Raw genomic sequence first — 22,228 nt, forward strand, 5'->3', positions numbered from 1 at the left:
TACATAAAAACCGGTTGATATAGAATTCAATTGTTCAATTTTGGTAGTTCTTATTTTTAAAAATATTGTTGAGACCCATTTGCAAAGTAATACCGTATCATATATGTATATTATATTATATTTTACATAATACATAAAAACCGGTGATATAGAATTCAATTGTTCAATTTTGGTAGTTCTTATTTTTGAAAATATTGTTGAGACCCATTTGCAGAGTAATATCATATATGTATATTATATTATATTTCAAATAATAGGGTCTACATAAAAACCGGTTGATATAGAATTCAATTGTTAAATTTTGGTAGTTCTTATTTTTGAAAATATTGTTGAGATCCATTTGCAGAGTAATATCATATATGTATATTATATTATATTTCACATAATAGGGTCTACATAAAAACCGGTTGATATAGAATTCAATTGTTCAATTTTGGTAGTTCTTATTTTTAAAAATATTGTTGAGACCCATTTGCAGAGTAATATCATATATGTATATTATATTATATTTCACATAATAGGGTCTACATAAAAACCGGTTGATATAGAATTCAATTGTTCAATTTTGGTAGTTCTTATTTTTGAAAATATTGTTGAGATCCATTTGCAGAGTAATATCATATATGTATATTATATTATACTCTACATAATACATAAAAACCGGTTGATATAGAATTCAATTGTTCAATTTGGGTAGTTTTTATCTTTGAAAATATTGTTGAGACCCGTTTGCAGCGTAATATGATATGTACAGTATTATGTTATATTTTCAAAATCTTCACAGTATAGAAATTATTTATAGTTGGAAGAGTTAGAAACATCAGGGATTCTAGTCTCTGATTCAAAAACTATTTATCGTATTTGAAACATTGAGCCCGGTTAATTGTACATCCACTGGTGTAGAGGAATGTGAAATCGAATCACTGAAATCGAATCATTTGTTCGCCTTCAATTCGTAAACTTCTTAATGTATTCAAAACAATCTGCTCTTCAGTTGATGGAATTCTTCATTTACTAATTACATACGTAACAGTCGTAATTCTCATGTGGTGGATTACATCCTTTATCCTTAAGGAGTAAATCATTTATAAGGATGAATATATTTATCCATTTGAATTTGAAATAATCCACGCCTAGTGTTGAGGATAAGCGTATTAGAACAGCAACAAGCTAAAACTACCAACAGTGAGTTATCATGAAACCTGAAAGATAGCTATAAAACTTTTAAAACTGGCTTTCAAAGCCACTCAACTCCAAGTTTTTTCAAACGGCTTTCCACGGATTTAAAATTTTTACAACTTCTAGAAACAAACTGGTTGATGTTTTATCTTATTGTTTGCTATTATCTATTTCACTTATAAAAGCTACTTTTCAAATGCACTAGGCCTACATCTGAGTTTTGACGACGGGGTTTTTATGTGAGTAGAATATTAGATCATGTTTATTTTGATCAGAAATCCATTAGCTATATTCTTCATACCTGATCCCATTCTTGTTCACTTTAAAAAATCATTCAGTAAGTTTACAAATTCATTATTCAATTAATTTAATTGTTACATCCACAAGGTTTCATCTGCAACCGAGCGGAAAATAATGTAATTGGTTGATTACGATTAGCAGCATACTTTGCACTCGGTCTATGGTCCTAGGTTTTTGTTTGGAGGATATTTTCCTATTTTTGTGTGTGAATTTTTTCGTGGCACACACTGCTAGCATGCAAGGTTGTCGGAAGGTCGCGAGTCTCACGTTCAAATTGATGGTCGAATTTTTAAACGGTTGGTTAAATCTGTTCAAGTCTTAACCACGTGATTTATTTTGAGAGAAAACTTCTGAATTGGATTAAAATTTTGTGGATTATCGTCAATTATTTGAAATTCACTCACGATCGAGGGTACAGTATATTAAAATGAGAGCGATGTTGTAACGTTTACGTGGGTTGTTACTATTATTAAGGAAAACAAATTGCTGTGGCACCTTCCCACGGAAGCAAACCTGATCGCCTGTCTATCGCCTATCATTGCTTTGGTGCATTCAACTCATCTTATCCTTTACCACAAGGACACTAACCTTGTAAGTGTTTAATCTCTCCAACATATTCATCTTGTTATCGTTGTCTCTCGTGTATCTGTGTTGTTGTCAATCGTGTTTGATTTACAGAGGGGCCAATAAGAATAATAGAATTCATGTCAAGTTCGCCGCAGAGAATCTGTGGGGTCGTAGTGACGTTGAAAAGTGCTGTTCATGGTCTAATATTAGCTATTGTTTCCCGTATCTATCCTATCATCTACATTCGAACCAGTAAAGATAGCGATCCACACTCTTGAAAAGGAAGCTGCTACAAACTATTTCTAATCACCTGTACTTTTCAATCTTATCGATTAGCTCCATATCCAGATCGCGAGTCTAGAACTTTTCTGCTCGAAAAAAAGCAACTAGATATTTATTGCCGCCATTTAATTGGCAATTAAACTGCAAAATAATGGCTCAGTGGTTATAATAGGCTGCATCAGTTTTCAAGGTCAGCAAAGTCTATAAACTGTCCAAAAAATAAGACATTTGTTTGGCAATTTAAGGTGGATAGTAATGATTAATTAGACTTAAATGAAGCACGATATGAATATCAAACATGAAATTGAAATCAATGATTAATAAAAAGATCAATGTTTTAAAAAGAAATAAATTGAATTGAATTGAAATAAATCTGAAATGAATTAGTTGGAACACTGACTAGTGGGTAGTGAGGTGTTGATGTAGCGAGCAGGCCTACCTCAAACCTAGGTTTAGTCGATCGGTAGACAGTTTTAAACAGAAAGTAAGAGCATTCAGTCACCCATACCAAACAGCACTTCTTGAACAATCAGTACGAATAAATCTACAAATTTGTCCTGAATTACTATATTTTTCGTTTTCCTGTATTTATTCATTGATTGCTGATTGATTGATTGATTCATTGATTGAGTGGACATTATTGTCCAAACTTCGCCAAGTCAACAAATAAACAAGTCATTCTATTCTATTGCTGATTTTCTCGTTTTGCCAGAAGTTAAACGAATTTTATACGTTTTGCGTTGATATACGTGATTTCGTAATATTTATTGGAATAAGGTTGAACTTCACAAGAGTCATCAGCAATTGCCAGGAAAGTTAAAACCAGTTTCAACTTTCATCAACTCAACAAACGTATACAGGATTATCCATCCACATGATTTAGTAAAAATATGTCAGAAGTTTTCTTTTACATTCACATGCTGCATAAACTACAGTTAACCTTGAAGGAGCTGTTTTGATATTCATACAGCCTATATTTCTTGGTTTATTAGCTAATAAGGAATAAGCCTCCATGAAAAGATAGTAGGTAAATATATCTATATCATTAATTCTTAAATGAATAATGAAAATATTATTAAAAATGATGATTATGATGATAAAAATGATATTTTTCACAAAAACAATATACCAATGACTATGGATTTGAGAATTATGACGGGTGATAGGAGGAAATGTGCGAGAAGGTGTAGGTGGATTGAAAGATCTCACAATAAATTTCAGCAAACAAAGCTCTACTCTGCAAACAGCCTTTTTCGTCCAGGAAACTTAATGAAATTTTCACCGATCTGGTGCTAAAACAAACTCCAGCCTTCTATTTGTTATTTCATCTTCGAGACGAACCCGGAAAACTAATTTCCATCTGTTGTTCGTTGAAAAATTCACAGATATGATTTAATAAAGATTTCTCGCTACCGGCATAATTGGCAGAATGGATTCGAATGATTTCACATTGTACTCTCTAATAATAATGTTCCTGGAAAACAAATAATAGAGCTAGCAAACTCGAGACACGCGCCATTATGAGATATTCCTAGCTCAATTCAATATTTGAGCATATTTTTTGCTATGAACCCTTCTAAAAATCTGAGAATTATGCGTGGGTGTTAGGGTTATTGATATAAACGCTTCTTCAAATCTAAAAGGAGCTTGACGATAGAGTAGGAACGCCTATATCACCCACCTATTTATCTCTTTTCTGTATAGGGCTACTTGTAATATAAATAGAAAGAAGAATGAAAATCTCAGTACCCTTTTTGAATTATTTTATCACAATAAAATAAAATTTATTTATACATAATTTTTAATTTATTCATGATAAAATAATTCCAAAAGGGCACTGAGATTTTTATTTTCCTTTCTATTTATACCTACCTATTATTTATTCATTAATTCAGACCTATCATCTACACAACTTTCAGAAAAGTACGGATAATTACTCACATAATTACCTACAAGAGGTATTCGAAAGGGCTACAGAAGGGAAAGAGAGAAAGCCTTGTCTAGAGAAAGCTGATTGACTATTCTTTCAGAGAATCTATTCCATTTTAGACCACCCCTTCGATGCTTCGAACATGATTAAGAATCATTATACAAATAGAATGAGAGAGAGTAAGAGGTGTTGTCATTCCATACAATCGATTTCTTATAATCTCTATGCAATAAATGACTATTAAATGGGTATAATTTTAGCTAGAAGTTGAATAATATTATGGAACTGGGAATAGAACTCACCATCGTCACCGTTGCAAGTATTCATTGCATGGAATTAGTTTTTATTACAATAAATCCATAATATTAGTAATGAGTATCTGAAGCTTCGTTGAATTGATCAATTACTTTAAATTGTCAAAGCGGAGTAATTCTATGAAGTAGATTCGTCGTCCCACGCAACTCGATAATAATTAAGATTTAATACAATCTACAATTTATTGGATACATTTTAATAGATACAAGAATGGAAATGTAATATGTCATACAATTAGTGACAATGAAATTGTTACACATTCATGAACATCATTGTACAATAGATTCGATGAGGAAAAACTGCGAATTAGAATTTATCTGAGAGATATTTGCACGCTCCATCGCTTTTTTGATAAGAGATCTTTCAAATATCGTGCGAACAAATATATTCATTGAACTGATGGTACTTGAAATTAAAAACGCGTTCGAAGTTTGTAATTAAATCAGTGCTATGAATGTTGAATGTACTCAAATCAAACACTCGTGCAGTCTGCTGCCTCCAACCCTTGACGCCCGACCTTTCTCTTCTTCTCGACTGGTATCCCAGTTGCGAGTTTTAATTTCGAACGGCTCTATATATAATCAATTCCACTAATCGAAGGGAAGAACTGCCGACGCAAATACAGACAGCAAAATTGATATTGAGGCAGGAACACGAGAGCGCGAGGCGCGAGACAGCAATTCAAATATCCAGCTAATAATCAACTTTTCCTCGTCTGTCTGCAGAAAAATGAAGTGCTCCTTCACAGGTTTTCATTACGAATGATTTTAACACTTGGAGCACCGGGAGTTGCGTGGGATGTTGGGTGAACGACATTCATATTGAGCCCTGGACCGTCGAGGGTAGTTACCTTTGTTTCATTACATTATTTCCATTGTCATTAAATTTGAATCTGTATTTTTGGAATTCATGTCATTAATATAAATTGTTCTCGTTACAGCTATGTTGTATTCGTATTCATTCATTTGTTTCATTTGTTTCAATGTCTTCTTATATATTCCTTTTTTCCACTCAAAATTTCAACTTCACATAATTTTCATAGCTTCACTCTTCTATTCAACTAATCAAGTTGATTAGAAACTAATACCTTTCTCTTGCATCAGCCAGATATATCATGCATGTGATTAATAGAATGTATTCTACACTTACTGGTTTCGACAGCTGCATATCTTAATATCTATTCAAGCACCTAATCTTACAATATATTATGTTTATTATTTATTGAAAGTTGTATATAAAGGAAATTGGGATTTTGAGAGAGATGAAGTGATTTTAAATATTCTGAGGAATCAGAATAACAATTGAAATAATTGAATAACAATTATTATTTATAGGGAAAGTATTTTTAACCATTGATTCTTCTTGGCAGTCTATCCAAATTCAAATATGTACTGTATTTGTAGATTGTGTTGAAATCCATTGTGATAGGTGGATTTGCAAAAAAGAACAACTTCATAACTGATCAATGACAAAACATTCGACTCGGAGAGCTTATGATGAAAGGTTTTCAGCACAATAAATTCTCTCAACTTTAAAACTTGTCAAAACTCAGAATGAGCTTTGAAATACAACAAAATTGAATTTGGTTTGTTCAATTTCATCACCGTATTACAAATCGTCAGTAGCAGTGCTCGAAATAAGTTGAGACAAAATTCTGACATGTAGTAAAAGTTTCCTGTTGAATCGTGATTTTCTCAATGTTTATGGTAAATTATCTGAATTATCAACTGTGTTCACGTTTTAGTGGCTTTATTCTAATTCTGAATCAATTCAATCCTACTACCTGTTGATTCAAATCGTTCGTACTTCTCTCCAATATGCCTCATAAATCTTAATTGCATGATGAAGCGAAAAATTAGTATTGATTCGCGAAAAGGTCAACCAGATTATTAGACATAGTCCTGTTAATGCATTAGAGCTTTTCAATCGATTTCCCGTTAGTCCAAGGGTACAAATATGCCGCTAAATAGCTTGATTACATATTACTACAATGTCTGCAGTTTTATAAATCTTGCTTTGTGGTAGCCAAATTGAAGAATACTGAAAACTGCATCAACTATTTGATAGACTAGAATAGTCAGTGATTTTCGCTACATTAACTACTAGTTACTATAGTAACATTAGCTACTGTGTGATTAGTGTTGTTGGAGAATTGGTATTAAGGCATTTCCTGAGATTACAATCGTGGATGATTTGAGTATAATAGGATACATTGTGCTCAGATACATCCAAATTAAGTGTTTACCAAATTAAAGTCATTCAAAGACTAGACTAATGACTTACAGTGATAAATTTTAGAATAATAAGCTACATAATTATGTAAATTAAAGTGATCCTAAATTAGAGTGATCCAGCGATTAGATTAATGACTCGTGATTAGCCTACGATGTGTTGTAGTGATATTTTGATTTATTCTCATTACTTTATCTAAACTGTGACTATCCAAAACTGATGGTTTTTAGAACTATCGTTTGAAGATCAGTGCTTATTATTTCCAGCATGCAAGCACTGTGTGCTTATTGATGATACTCAATCCTGAAAATACTGAAAATTGATGGTTTCTAGAACTACCGTTTGAAGATCAGTGCGTATTATTTCCAGCATGCAAGCACTGTGTGCTTATTGATACCGTACTCAATCCGACAATCCAAGATGAAAAGATGATTGATAAAAGAGGTTATGATAAAAAATCTTGAAAAGCAGATTTCAGCTAAGCTTGTATCGAAGCAATATTTACGTAGTTCAACCTTTTAGGCAGCATTTCCAGTTCAATAAACATGAGATTTTATTCTCCATGAAGAGCCAGAGAATACTTTCTCAACCCACTCAATTCAATTATCATATTTCTTGGCGTTCGTTTGAACTCATAAGCGTATGAGTGAATTCAGAGCGGATTCAATGAGATATTCCTTTATTTATTCAATAATACACAAGACACAATTTATTAAAATGATTAGGGAAGGACCAACAGGCACAGCCTGACATTGGTGATGAGTTTTTTGAAAAAAAACGTACATGAGTCATTCTGTGTGGCTTTATTTTCAAGATAGAAGTAAGGCGGAGAAGTATACAGCGAACAAGGAAGATATTGATTTATCCAATCAACGTTGCATACTTATACAAAGGCTTGTATTTATTTTATAGTAGATATGATTGTTACTACTTGCTTTCTTGAAGTAAGAAAGTAGCGTACTGTAAACTGACTGACATGTAGTGATGGAAAAGTGAGAATTGGCCGTTTGTTGAATCCAAGGTCTATAGCCTAATGGTGGAGCCACCAATCGATATCATAGAATCAATTGGCAACATGTCACACTAGTCTTAGGAAGCACGATCAAACGCACCACCAAAAATGTGGAGGCAGAGAGTCCCGACTTTATTTATTATGATCCACCAGCTGGTGGCGCGACCAAGTAATCTCATATGGAGTATGAATTTAAGGGTAATTATAGGGAATTTAATGTAATTTTAAAGAATTTTAGGTAATTCAAGGGGATTTAATTTAAGGGTAATATGAGTATATCTCATTAGACGGCTCACACGCTTGATCAACAAACAGCATGCAGCATGTTGAAATCAGTATGCGGTAACACTAGCTATATGTTCATGATTTTTTCAAAGATCATTGTTACATTGGAAAAAGTCAGCTGTCTCAATTAAAAATGTCATCCAAAAATTTATGGAAATCAAAGGCGATATAAATTACAGAAAAAAATTTAGAGAAAAAGAAATACACCCTCTCATAATCAATCAATAAATAGAAATGTTTCACTATGAAAAAATCTTTGAACTGTATAATCGAGATCGTTGGATAAATTTAAAATTTTCATATTTTTTTTTAGCTGATGGTATAATTTTATTTGCAGTACTACTCATAATCATATTCATACACAAATTTGCAATATCACTCGAAACTTTTCCCATAGCATCTTGTTTACTATTAATTGTCTTTCCTATCATACTACATCATTGTAGTAAAAGCTTCTGTATTTCTCAACAAATTGGACAAATTCGATGTTGAATGAAGCTTTTTCGGGCATTTTCGCTTTTCTGACAACAATTCGATTGATGATTTTTTCATTTCCGAAATTTATCTATATAAAAAAGGAAAGAACTGGCTTATACATGTACGGGATAGGAATTTCACGTATGACGCATCATTACGTCCGAACTACTGGACTTTTTAACTTGAAATATTTGCATATAGATTCTCAATTTACCGAGGATGGTTATAGGCCTATTTTCAGCTCTCCAAGATCAAGTTTTCAGTTTGTCATGCTTCTAATTAGATCCTTGCGGAGCACGGGTTACCTGCTAGTCTTTCAATAAATTTATGACAAGTTTGATCAAGAAGAGAGAGAGAATATATCAAGCAAGCATTTGAGTGACTTGGGTAATATGAGCGACCTATGCTGCCTGCTGCACTGCCTTTCGACATATTGATCCCATATTGGGTGCGAGTGAATGGAAAATCGGATTGAGAAGCAGAGTTACTAGTTGCGTCTTGTTGGTTGATTGTTGCTAGCAGACTACGACCACACATGCAAAGCATCTTGAGCTGCATGCGCATATGAGTAATTATTCTCGTGTAGACGTGCACTAAAACTGCTTGCTGAAATGAGCGCCTCGCTCTACGCTTTCAAAATCGCAAACATTTGTCCACCAGCATCATATTAGTGATCTTTGATTCATTGAAATGTAATTTTTATTTTATGATCATACAATCAATCAATTTTTATTCCAATCAACACAATACAATATACATAAAAGAAATCAAAACACAAGAAAATCACAATCAAAAATAAATTTCCAATGAAATACAAAAACAGGCTTCATGGCGGGGTGTGCTGAAAAGAAAGGAAGAAAGGAGGAAAAATACCTAGCCAACTATGGTTCCCCATGTAATAGGCAGGTAGAGGGTATAAAATTGAGGAAAGAAGGGGTGGAGAGGAGAAGAAAAAGGGAAGTATTGGAGAAGATAGTAGGAAAAAAGAGAAAAAAATGTGCAAAAACTGTAAGCGAGTCTACTTTCAACAAATGTATCTGAAAGAAATGGTCTTGCAAACAGTAGTTCGAGCAGAAATATCGATATTCATACGTCGATATGGAAGAAAAAGTTACAGTATGTCCAGGTTTTTATTTCTAGTTTAGTTTTTCTACTAATCTTAGAGTCTATAAGGAAGTGGTCCGGAATAAGGTTTATTCTTTTAGTGCCTATATAGATCAACTGATTCAATATTGGTGTGATATGTGACATATCTATTTGCAGTGGGCCTTAAATGGTAATTATTTACAATTGAATTCAAAGTGGGAGGAAAAAGGGATTTATATTTTATCAAGTATTCAATCACGGTTTTAATATATAATTGTCGTATTGTCATTACCTTAAAGTCACTAAAAATCATCTCGGTAGGGTACAATCTAAGTCTGTTAAGAATAATTTTAATTATTAGTTTTTGGGCCACGAATAATTCCTCAATATGACAGTTACAGATACTGATTGTAATACTTATTAATAGTTTTATTAGTTTATTCATGTACAGTGCTATTTTGTTCTGTACCACTATGAGTCTTGTTAGACTCAGTGCAAATTGTCATATTGTATGAATAAATAATACAGATTTTGCTCCGCTTTGTGACAGTTTTAGTGGCAATGTTGGTGAAGTGTTCTAAATATTTTGTCTCCAGACTCACGTTTCGGTTTGAGCGTTCGTGGTGGCCAAGTGTGCCATACGCCTAAAGGCTTTCAAAGTTTTCTGCCAATGTTTTTCACAATACTTTAAATCGAAAAAAAATTCAAGCATTTATAAATTTGAAATTAGCGTCCAAAAGAATGAACTTTATAAGTGTTAGTATGATACCTCCATGATCATTCACAATTCTAAATCGATCGAAATATCCATTACTTCGAAATTAGCGATGAACAATCAATGAATTTTGAATGAATCAAAGCATTTTCAATCTCAAAATAAGACATGTAGCCTATCAATAAAGTTCAATGATTAAATGATTGAAGTTTAATGATTGATGTTTAATTATTGAAGTTTAATGATTAATCAATGAAGTTTGAATAAATCACAGATTTGAAACTTCAATCTGAACAAATCAATGAGTAAGTGAAACAATGAATGAACTTCACTAATTGAGTGTATTATTTCATGCTTGCCCAAAGGTATCAAAAGTGTGTGAGTGAATGAATGATTAGGGCGCGGCTAATAAGGAAGAGATTAATCCGGGCATGACGAATTAGAATTAGCAGGATTAGCGTGCCGCCTAATCTTTGCTTTACCGGCTGCAGGTTCAACAATGGCATAACAATTTCCGCCAGCCAGTGCAAGGTCATGTCCGCTATAATTATGACAACTAGTTGTACTCCCATGATTTTTGACGATTTCCAACTGTTAAAGGTCCGTTTAGAGAATGCTATTCAATTTTTTAATCAAAGAATCGAATTCTCCGATCCAAGCGATGTCCAAATTTATGAAGATTTGTGAGTCTGATGAAAGATTAATCTTTCAAATCAATCATTTTTCATCTTTCGAATCAGACAAATTAGAGTATGAAGAGAAAAGTTTGGGGTAATTCAATATTAATATCAACCCAAATCTTAATTCAACTGAGGAGCATTGAAGGCTCATAAAATGAATTTTAATCACGATCGATGATAATTTTCAGTTTTTGTTATCTGAATCAAATAGAAATATACATTATTTTAAGCAAAATAATCCGTGCAAAGGAAATATAATAGAAAAAAGATATTCGTACGGGAGTTTCAGCTCGACTGTTTGTATAATTTGATCCGTCAATGGGCATCACGACTGTTACTTATCAGCCAGGACCGACAAAATAACGTGCCCATCGTTATAATTGGAAGTGAATGTAGAAATAGTTCAGGTCTTCATTGTAGTTGAACATACTACTAATAAAGCCTTGGAATTTAGTTTGAGGTTCGTTCTCTAATTTGCAGATGGAACTTCAAAAAAGCGTTTATTATTATCAATAGCAACGAGGGAATTTAACTTTGTCATCTTCAAAGCTTATAGAATTCGCTGTATACGTTCAGGAATTTAATTCAATTTACTGATTATTTAGTGATACGGTTGTTTTAAATGTGAACTATCGAGATTGGGAGGTAGGAGGTATTAGATATACTATCCAAAACGAAATAGTGGATTTAGAATTTTTTTTCTCTTCTCCACACGGTCATCTTTAGGTCTAGGAAAAAATGATATTATACTCTTTATTCTATTCTTCTAAGGTGTAGGTTATTGCAAAAAAAAAGAATCATTTCGGTTCAAAACGAAAAACCGTGCATCTTTCAAATCTGTGTGGGCGATTGCAGAAAGAAAATAATTTCGATCCAAAACGAAAAAACCGTGCATCTTTTAAATCTGTATGGGTCATTGCAGAAAGAAAACCAACGCGATTACTCCAAAGTATTCAGAGTTCAGAGTTCTCACTCAAATCCTCTTACATAAAATTTAAGATAACGTTACTGAAACATGAACTTGTAAAACTATACGCACGAATGAATTTGCCTACGCTAATAATTCGAGTCGCTGAATTTGGTGTTGAACTCTGGACGTAGGTTCAAGACTAATACAACACTGTGAAACTAGCCACCCATGTAACAGAAAGCTTACACATTTTGCGGCAGTAAATCCTCATTCAATGTTGTTGCTGCAATTCCTATTTCTATAACACAAAATCAATCCTATTACCTTATTAAGGCTGACTTCACCAGTTGTTGAATTTTACACGAGCGTCTATTTTTTCGATATGTTCATTTTATTCGTTCACCCCTTCGCCATCCTAAAGCTCTATATTTTGTGAGCCTGCATAGCTTAGTGGTCTGAAACAACGCAAATTCAGTCTACTGTCTGCTATGGCTATATCGGTCATGAGTAACCCCCAGAAAGGTCATAAAAATATGTCAGAATATTTTCGAAAGAAAAATCTCAAATCATGTTATTTTGTGTGGAAAACTTCAACAAAACCAACAACCCAGCAAGGTATGGTTGCAATAGAGCTGGAAAAATTGAAACACTCACATAATTGAACCTGTTTGAAAATGACATAGTTTTCTTTGTATCGTTTATCATAATTACAGGGGTGAACCCCCCCCCCATCAAGCTCATGAACCAATCACCTAAATTCATAAAAATCAGTTTCTACCCTCCATAAATTGAAAACCCGAAAAAGTCAGCAGTAGAGATCTTAAACACTCCTGATGTTTTTTGGGAACCAAACCCTAACCACCCAAGACAAGATTCGATTTTTGAGGTGGCTCTGAATTTCAATGGCACAGTTTGCGTTCAAACAACCCATCCCTCCTGGCACCACTGATAATTATGATTTTATTATCATAGAGATGTTCAAAAATAAGTATATAATGAGATGTACAAATCTATTCAAAAATATTATATGCGAATGTATAATTTTGTATGTATGTCAATGTACGTTGATGTACTTACAATTTTATAAATAAATTTATCAATATTATTGCAAATACATCATTTGATTGAAGGAAATGAGCAACAATGACTAATCGTTTGTATTTTCAAACCTTTGTTGTGAAATGAAATAAAGCTACTACTTGTGGAATGTAGGCGCTGCGCTTCCAATCGATATCCGAGAAGCACTCCTATTGTGAAATCGCCTACACTGTTTACGCGAAAAAGAGAGAGAACATTCATCACTGTATATCTTCATCTTGCAATATTGCCAATTGCCATTTACTTTGTTTCGAAACATTCAATTTGTTTTGTTCCATGAAACAGGTTTCATTGAAGTGTTCAACTGTGATGTTGTTCGTATGATTTGAATTTGAGTTAATCTCTAATTATAGATCCCATTAAGGTGATCAGAATTGGGAACTGTGTGTCCTTGTTTTTAGTTAATGGATTACTATATTCAGAGAAATCTTCTGTTGTAGGATGCCTGCCTATAATATTGACTCCAAATGTAACCAGTATTTCCCAGTCAATCATACTGAAATTAAACTTCTGTTTTCTAGTCAATAATTCCGATCTTCCTCATTCCTATTTGACCACTTCAGTTATATTAATTTCATCATAGGGAAAACGTGGGTACCAATAGATTGTTTCTCTCTAATTTTATCGAGTAGGCTACTTGTTGACAAGCATCAAACACTCCCGAATCATAATGAAACTACATCCATTAGGAACACCGTACTAAATTTAATTAAAATCTGCTTCAATACATCAGTTCAGTACACTGACTGTATCAATTCATTATTCTATGTTGTTCCCGCTTGTAAATATTATGATTGCTTTAGAGCATAATCAAAACTTGCTACTCTCAGTGTGTGTAACGTGTTCAATCGATCACTAAACTTTTATTTCCCCAAATAATTTTGATTTCACAAATTACAAACACCTTTTGAATCTGGCCAACCTTTTATATGTATTGATTGACCACTTTATTTGTTCAGTTATAAATGCATTACTCCGCTGAAATTTATTTCACCATGGAATCTCATGCCATGAGTCAATTTTCATTGCTCTTTATTTCAACTTGAAACTTTTGGTTTTCAATTCCGAATTGTTGATACAGTTAGTGTGAAAAATTCTTGGGAAAACATCATAGGCGAAACATAGGTACCAGTAGATTGTTGATACAGTAAGAGTTAAAAATTCTTGGGAAGGGAATTGATAGAGACATAATAATTTGGATTGAAACCATCTGATTGAATCTTGAATTGAAATAGTTCCGACTAAACGTTTGTTCTCAACTGATGAAAACTATTAACTTGGAAAAAACTGTAGTACTTTGCTTTAATTGATTAAGACCAACCAAATGAGTCCAATAAACAGTCCAAGAAAAGAATATTCGTTTGTATGTTTATTCACATGTCCAATGTTTGTTCACATTCCAAGCTGTCCATTGATTCCATTAAAGAGTTGAATCTCACAGTTTCTTAGTTCAAATGTTTTATCTCTGTTTAGATTTAGAACTATGCATACCAATCGGAAATAAACATCCTCAATAGTTTGGTTAGCTTATGCTAGGTTACGCTTCTTCTACGCTTTCACTCTGTCTCAATGAAAATCTCCACATATGTTCCTGGGTGACATATCTACTTCACCAAGTTCTCAGTTGATCAAGAATCAGTCCGGATAGGCAACTTCGGTACGTAAAGTTTTCAGTTCGTCAAGTTCCCGTTGCTCTTACACAGTCCATGGGTAACATATCTACTTTAACAAGATCTCAGTTGATCAAGAATCAGCAACTTCACTACGTCGTCTTTGAGTTCCAGTTGCTTTCACAAAGTCCAGTGGATACGGTATCATGTTATATATTCAATTCTAAAATAATCCAAAAAATCTGAATTACACCAGCATATCGCCATCTGAAAGCAATTACCTAGCCCCTAACCTAACCTCTAAATAATAATTTCTCCCTAGCACAATCTTAATCATCCCTGAATATTGTGGAATTACGAAAACATCTTCAAACTTGGAGGGATATGTGGAGCGGAGAAAGGTAGGTTTACAACGGTAGTTAGCAGTGGTGCAGCTGACTTTCGGCCTGCAACGAAAACTCGAAGCCGTGAGACTAGACGAACTGGATGACTCAACTTCCTATTTGTTTCAGTACATCAATAAATGGTAAAAATAGACACTCGATGAACTGAGGCTATGACGACCTGGGACCCTTCCATGTCCATTGCCCACAATAAAAGCGAAACCCATTTTGGATCAGAGAGTATAGAATGTAATATTAGATTGTGGATACGGTTACTAGCTCCAAAACTGTTCTCACTTGTCAGCTATCAAATAACAATGTATCATCAACATCAACCAAAGCATAACAAGTTTTCCCCTTGCAAATGCTCTATCTAGTACACCGTGATCCACTGACGACAAGACAAATTTCAACATGCTATTCATATAGGTCCCAAACCTCATCATGTCCGAATTGAACTATGCTTTATCTAAATTTAATAATTACATCCAGTTGTAGTAGGTTCAATATTGTGCACAGAGAATAGAACTGAATTTCTATTCTCTTCTCTCTGGTATAATGACAATATTACAAGCTCTTCCAATATATTATATGTAGCCTTCTCTTGTTCCTCATATCAAAATCAATACTAACAGGCAATTAATGATCATAAATAATGTATTTACCGTACAATTATGAAATACATAACATAATTATATAATATCAATGGATATCTATTGTTATATGAATGGAACAAAATAATGTCAAAGGTAAACGCTTGTTAATAATATTGGTATTCAGATAACCAGATATCAACTGTACTAGAGTGTATCTACCTACTATTACTAACAATACTATGTTTCATATTGTAAAAAAAATGGAGCTCCACACACTAGAATTCTTCCAATAATAATTTCCATATTGGCCTACTATTACAAATTCCCATATACTCAACAGAAATGATACAATTATTATTATTATATTTGAAAGGTTTGTATTCTGTGCTAGGTTGTCAAATAGGGGGGCTACTGTCACGTCTCTGTAAATAATATTCTCCACTATTAGTTGATGAGAAAAAACAGTTATTTCGTGTTTTATAAATGATTATAATAATACTGAGTGTGATACCCACATAAGCTCTTAGGATTGTGCGTGGGTAATGAGTGAGAGAAATGATGATGAGAGATGACGACTACTTTTTAGGTAGACGGGACCGACGGCTCATCGTTTCCTCCGAAAGACGGAGTGGCCGTATATGTGATTGTGCTGTTTTAAACATTTCATATAATATGAATGTTTTCTATAGAATTTAGTTGATTATTTTACCCACCTTAAAAAATATGTATCCTAAAATTTTATTCGTTGATTACAAAATTTTCTAGGGGAAGGCTCTCCCAATAACTCCCAATTGCCGGCCAGGTTAGCCGAGGTGACCAAGGAGTAGCACCCTTCAGTCTGCTAGCGCTACCTGTTCGTGGGTTCGAATCCTGCTGGTAGGCATGGATCATCTCATCAATTCACCCATTACCCACGCACAAGCTTAAAGATCATGTGGGCACCATAATAGAAAAATCTATTTCATACCTCTCTGGCGGACCACATGCACGGTTTTCGATAAAAAAATGTAATGCTGGCTACTCAACTATTTTTATCATGATAAAGTCATAGAATACGATTTGTGCCTGTATTATATATTAATAAGTTTCAATGAAAGGATTTGATAGAATATTTCTGAATATATCTGTGTTACTGTGTTACTGTAAGAGACTAATTTACCCTCAGGTGATCAATCCACAAGTATTAATAAATTCAGCGGAGCTCGAGAATTTCTTGGGATTACTTTCTTCTTGTAGTATGAATACATTTGCAGTGGAACTGGTTAAGCAACTTTCGGAGACAACTAGTTGATATGCAGCGATTAAACAGTCTCCAATTTATCAAACACCGCTTAATAGCTGAAATATGACGAGAGGACACTTTATTTTTTAATATATATAAATACACCAGTCCCGCATGATGTGAAAGTAGCACAACTAACTATTTTCTTTCGTAATATTACAGTGAGTTAGTTAACAAAAAGCGTGATTGTGTTTAGTGTTTCAGTTTTGGAGTTCTTAAGAACAATTTAGAATATCTATCAACTGGCAATTGACAATATTTATCAAAAGAATATTGTATTTCAAGAATAAAATAATAATCAATGGTTGCATAATGTGCCGATTATCGAATAGCTATTATTTTATAATATGATTAAACATTTAATTAATATTACTGCACATTAATCACAATTCCTTTATATCAAATATTATGTAGTGAAAAATATATCTCATATAAAATTTATGAGGTGATATCAAAGCTTTAATGAAAACTTCATTATTTAATGATTAATCATCTAAAAAATATTCAATTAATGAGTGATGAAATGTGAATCACAGTATTTAGAAGTAGAGTAAACTACTAAATAAACTACATCCACGCAATAGTATATAGTAAACATGTTGAAAACTGTTCATACCGGTATTGTGTCTCCATTTGGAAAACCCCGCGTATGACGCACACCAACAAATTTTGCTTTGGATTTTTAGGAAAAAAAGTGCGCGTGGTATTCGAGCAAATACGGTAGATAAATTTCAATATTGGGAAACTCATTCACATATTAATATAATCTACATGAGATATATTTTTCACTCCATTATATTTGATATGAAGGAATTATGATTAATGTGTGATAATATTAATGGAATGTATAAACAAATTATCCATGTTATCAATACAATAGGAAACAAGAATCAATTTCCCTGAGCTCGACTTAGATCATCCCTCATTGATATTCTCTGAATGTGTGTCATTTACTCAACGATATAATAATCTTAACTTCTGTACTTAGTAAAAGCAAATAAATAGCAAGTCACATCACTCTCCCACTCGTAACAATAAATTAATAGTGACGATTGTATTTGAATTGAGATTGGAATTTTATCGTTCAATGAATAAATCGATAATCCCGAATTAGTATTTACCTGTGTTCATCTTTTCACTATGACCGCATAACCACAATGTGAATACCTCCCCAATTATGAATACCAAATAGTTTTTCACTGAAACTAATTGCCTATTATAGGGTTGGTTTGATATGCGGACGCTGTCATAAAAGTTTATTTCCATCTCACACGGAAACTGTGCATCATCATTGTTGAAACCCCCAATTAATGCCCGTTCACATTAGTTTCGAATTGATGCCGGCTTGAAGTCGATTTTGAATTGCAAGTTTTGTATTTTCTTGTAGTGTCTATTGTATAGACATGTATTGTACTGTATTGTTTTGACTGCATTTGTATTTCTAACATAGCCAAATGTAATAAATTTATTTTATTAACTGAAATAAATCATTGAATCATAGTTAATTTGAAGTATCAACAATTATACAAGTGTTATTACGAGAAACTCATATTATTTATTACAGGAATATCAGAGCTAATTTGGTCTGGTATCGTTCTTTTCCTTCACTTTTAAGCTCTACAACAGAAAACTGTGTATATTGTTTGAAATATTCAAATTTTTGTATGGTTAGCGCGATTTTTAGTTACATTGAAGTGCGCGTGTGCTAGATAGAGAGAGTTATATACACGTGGCACCATAAGCCGCACAAAGCAGCACACTAACAAAATATATCATCTTCTGAAAGAAACATTTGAAAAATTAAAAAATTGATCGATAGCTGGGTTTGGTGCTTCAAAGTTTAGAACTTATAATTTTCAAAGCGAATAGCGTTTTGAGTTGAGCGGTGGAACGGGAACGTGAACTTGACCTTTACACTGCTCTGTTGGTTTGGCTTAAGCTGCTCTTTCCCCAGCAGTTGTGTTTATGTGTTCATGTTTATGAGAGTATAAGGCTGGTGATTCGATTATTGAAGAAAGTTGAAGACAGTAGGATCATGGAATAGTTATTGTAATAGATGTTAGATGAATAGTTATAGTTCTAGTAAGATGTTAAGAAGAATGAATTAGTTGGTCTTAATTGAAAATTTCATACTATGAAAACATAATCCAATAAAGCAAATGATTCTACAGGGAATTGGAGTAAAAGATACAAATTCCAATAATAATTTGTGTGCTAAAATTAGCTACAGGCTTCTAGAATCATTAAATATGTGCCTACTGAAAGAAGAAATAACCGGTGTGAATTTATACAGTAGACTACAAGAAATATGATCAAACATAAAAAAATTGGCGGCGTATCAGATATTTCAAGAATAAATACATGGATAACAATTATTGATCCAAAAAATGCTACTACAAATAATCAGAATATTGAGTGAAGGTAATTACAGGTGAATTGAATGAAATTGAGATTCAAATTTATGTTATAAATTTAAGGTAAAAAGCTAGAGGAAATCTTAGAATTCAGTGGTAGGAATAGGTTTGATATTATTGAAAATATATATGAAAATATGGTTAGAGTTAAGGGATGAGAAGAAATGAGCTAGAAAAAATGGTGGTGAAAAATTGAAGAATTTAAAGTGGGTTGACAGTTGATCAGGAGATATTGAAAATATGATTCATGAAGTAGATATTTTATTTTAATAATTAGTTTTTTCAATGCCACGATTACTGGATTACACTCATTTCATTGGTGACTTGTGACTTTGAAGTTGAAAATATCTCCATAGATGGAAATAAATTAGAAATTGCATTTGCTCAAGTGTTAATTAATGAATAATTATTAGTCTACTAAACGAAAATCCGAAAATTCGGATCTGCATAGATTTGATGAGTAACAAAGTTTGAGAACATTGCAAGGGGTGAAAAATTTAAAAGAATTCAATTGAAATTGAAAAGAATGAAATTGCATCTGTTCAAATGCTCTAATTATTGGATAATTATCAGTCTATTAAACGAAAATCCGAAAATTCGGATCTTCATAGTGTTAATGAATAACAAAGTCTGAGAACAAGGGGTGAAAAATTGAAAAGAATTAATAACCTACAGTAATAGGATCAATAGACTAAAGAAGGTAGTACGTTTTTGTGAATTGTGGTGAAGTGATATTAGACAGGAATAAAATCAATTATATTTAAAGATGTTGAGGCTGGAAATTACCTGGCGCTGTCTACCGTTGACTATCACTCTGCACTCACTTGGCACTAGCGGGCTAGCAACTGGCAAACCAGCAGACTGGCAACTGGCAAGTGGCAACTAGCTAGAGAGGCTACTGTCCAACTGTCCACAGCAACATAACAACTGAAGCTGCAACCTCCGCTCTCTCAGCTCTTGCTTTGCTATCCTTCTTCATCTTCTTCATCTTCTTCTTCTTCTCCGTTTTTCTTCCTCTCTCTTCTTTCGCTTAGCACCTCTTTGTCACTCGTTTACTAGTAAACCGGTTACATTGTTTTTGCAAGGCGGGGCCGCTCTCTATGCCAAGTGCCGATACCCTTCTTCCTCCTCTTTCCCCTCCTCCTCTTCCACTCATCTTTCAATTTTACCAGCTGCTTTGTTGACGCACTTTTTCATACCAGGAACTCCCTGACCAATCTGTAAATTTCCCAATACAAAAGTGTATCATCCACTTCCCATATTCTTGTTTATCTTTGCATTTTCAGTCCTCTTCCTCACTGCACTTTTTTCATCAATCATCTCACCCTCATCATCATCATCGTCATCACCATCATTTTCATCAAGCATCATCTACTAATTCCTCACATATTCACCCTCTTTCTCTATCTTCCCGATTTCCATTTCATTTCCCCTCTCTCTTTGTTCACGTTTTCATATTATTCCCTTCCACAGCGACATCATTTTTTCCACTCAACTCCTCTTCTCATGTTCTCCTCTAACTTCATACTTTACCATCTTTTTACTTTCCTTGCCCTATTATCATAGGTAAGAAAAGTTTTGCTTTCCAAAAAAATTAAGGTACCCTAATTTCAAGTTTTCTATACGTTTCAAGGTCCCCTGAGTCCAAAAACATGATTTTTGGGTGTTGGTCTGTGTGTGTGTATGTGTGTAAGTGTGCATGTCTGTGAACACGATAACTCCATTCCTATTTTCACGATCATAAGAATATCACGATTTTCTCAAAAATGACTTGACCGATTTTTTTAAAAATTCATACTCTGTATAGTTATCAATAAGCTCTATGAACTGGCATGAGTCTCCTTTCTGGGAAACTAACAGGGGGTCCACCCCATCCTTGAGAAATGTACTTGGTAACCTCCTTCTCGTGCATGAGGTAGGTGGGTAGAGCAGTTTATTCAAAAGAACACATAATCGAGATATTTCATATGTAGAACAGCTGTTTTGACTACTTTTACAAAATCATTGAATTTCACAATTTACACAAAGGAAAATGTACTCTGAAAACGATTATATTCAATAGCATGATCGTAGTTTCAAATATGTAGCCGCCAATCGTCATTATGTTATTCCCCTAAATTATTCTCGCTCAAAAATGAGGCTTACAGTTGAATGAGCAAGGAAAGTTGTGTGAGTGTACTTCACCGGATTTTTCTAATAAGTAGTCTTCCTTAGGTACTTGAAACCCTATTTAAAACTACAAAGTTATTTATTAGTCCTGTTACCCTATTTTGAATGTGTGGTAGTTTATCTCTTAAACTTAAGCCTGGTTTCCATTAGTAGAGTTAGTGGTAGAGTTCCGTGGGCAAGTACCTTCTTGTCCATTTTGGAAAGCCAATTTTCTGACTCCAGCTGTCTAGGACTTAGTCTAGGACTAAGTCTAGGACTTAGCTAGATCCCGAGCTCGGAAACCGGCCCTAAGTGTGTACAACTTCAACGAGTGTACATTTTCATTATATTATACAATAACCTTCAGTAACTAAGAAATTAGTAATTGATCGAACGTAGTGAGGTCTATGTTTCAACTCGGATTCTCTTTTGTCTATCTGTATGTAACGCGATTACGGCCAAACGCGTTGATAGAATTCGATGAGATTTGGCAGGAATATTCCTTTTTCAACTGCGCGTCAATGTACACACAAGGTTTTTGTAATTTTGCATTTTAAGGATAATATGAAAAGGAAAGGAATTCCTCCATACTTCGATATCACTATTTATATATCATCTACTTTGAAGATGGGATTAATCAGACTAGAGAATTATTCATAATCACCTAGTCAGCTGACAAGTGAATTATTCATTGCATGCATTACACAGATGTCTGGTAGGGTTTCAA

The 22,228-nt window shown here is 33.6% G+C and overlaps 1 protein-coding gene across 2 annotated transcripts in view; it reads right to left on the reverse strand.

Moving 5' to 3' along the window:
• LOC111056305 (protein spinster homolog 1) overlaps positions 1 to 22,228 on the reverse strand; it is a 94,681-nt gene that overhangs the window by 38,500 nt on the left and 33,953 nt on the right. Inside the window, exon 1 of one of the 2 annotated variants that reach the window (XM_039442718.1) lies at positions 20,140 to 20,300. The exons of the other annotated variant lie outside the window; for it this stretch is intronic. The gene's annotated coding sequence lies outside the window, so the exon portion shown is untranslated. Of the gene's footprint in view, positions 1 to 20,139; positions 20,301 to 22,228 lie in introns of those variants that run through there. 2 annotated transcript variants of the gene reach the window in all.

This window comes from Nilaparvata lugens, chromosome X (genome assembly GCF_014356525.2).
Source record: "Nilaparvata lugens isolate BPH chromosome X, ASM1435652v1, whole genome shotgun sequence".
NCBI lineage: Eukaryota > Metazoa > Arthropoda > Insecta > Hemiptera > Delphacidae > Nilaparvata > Nilaparvata lugens.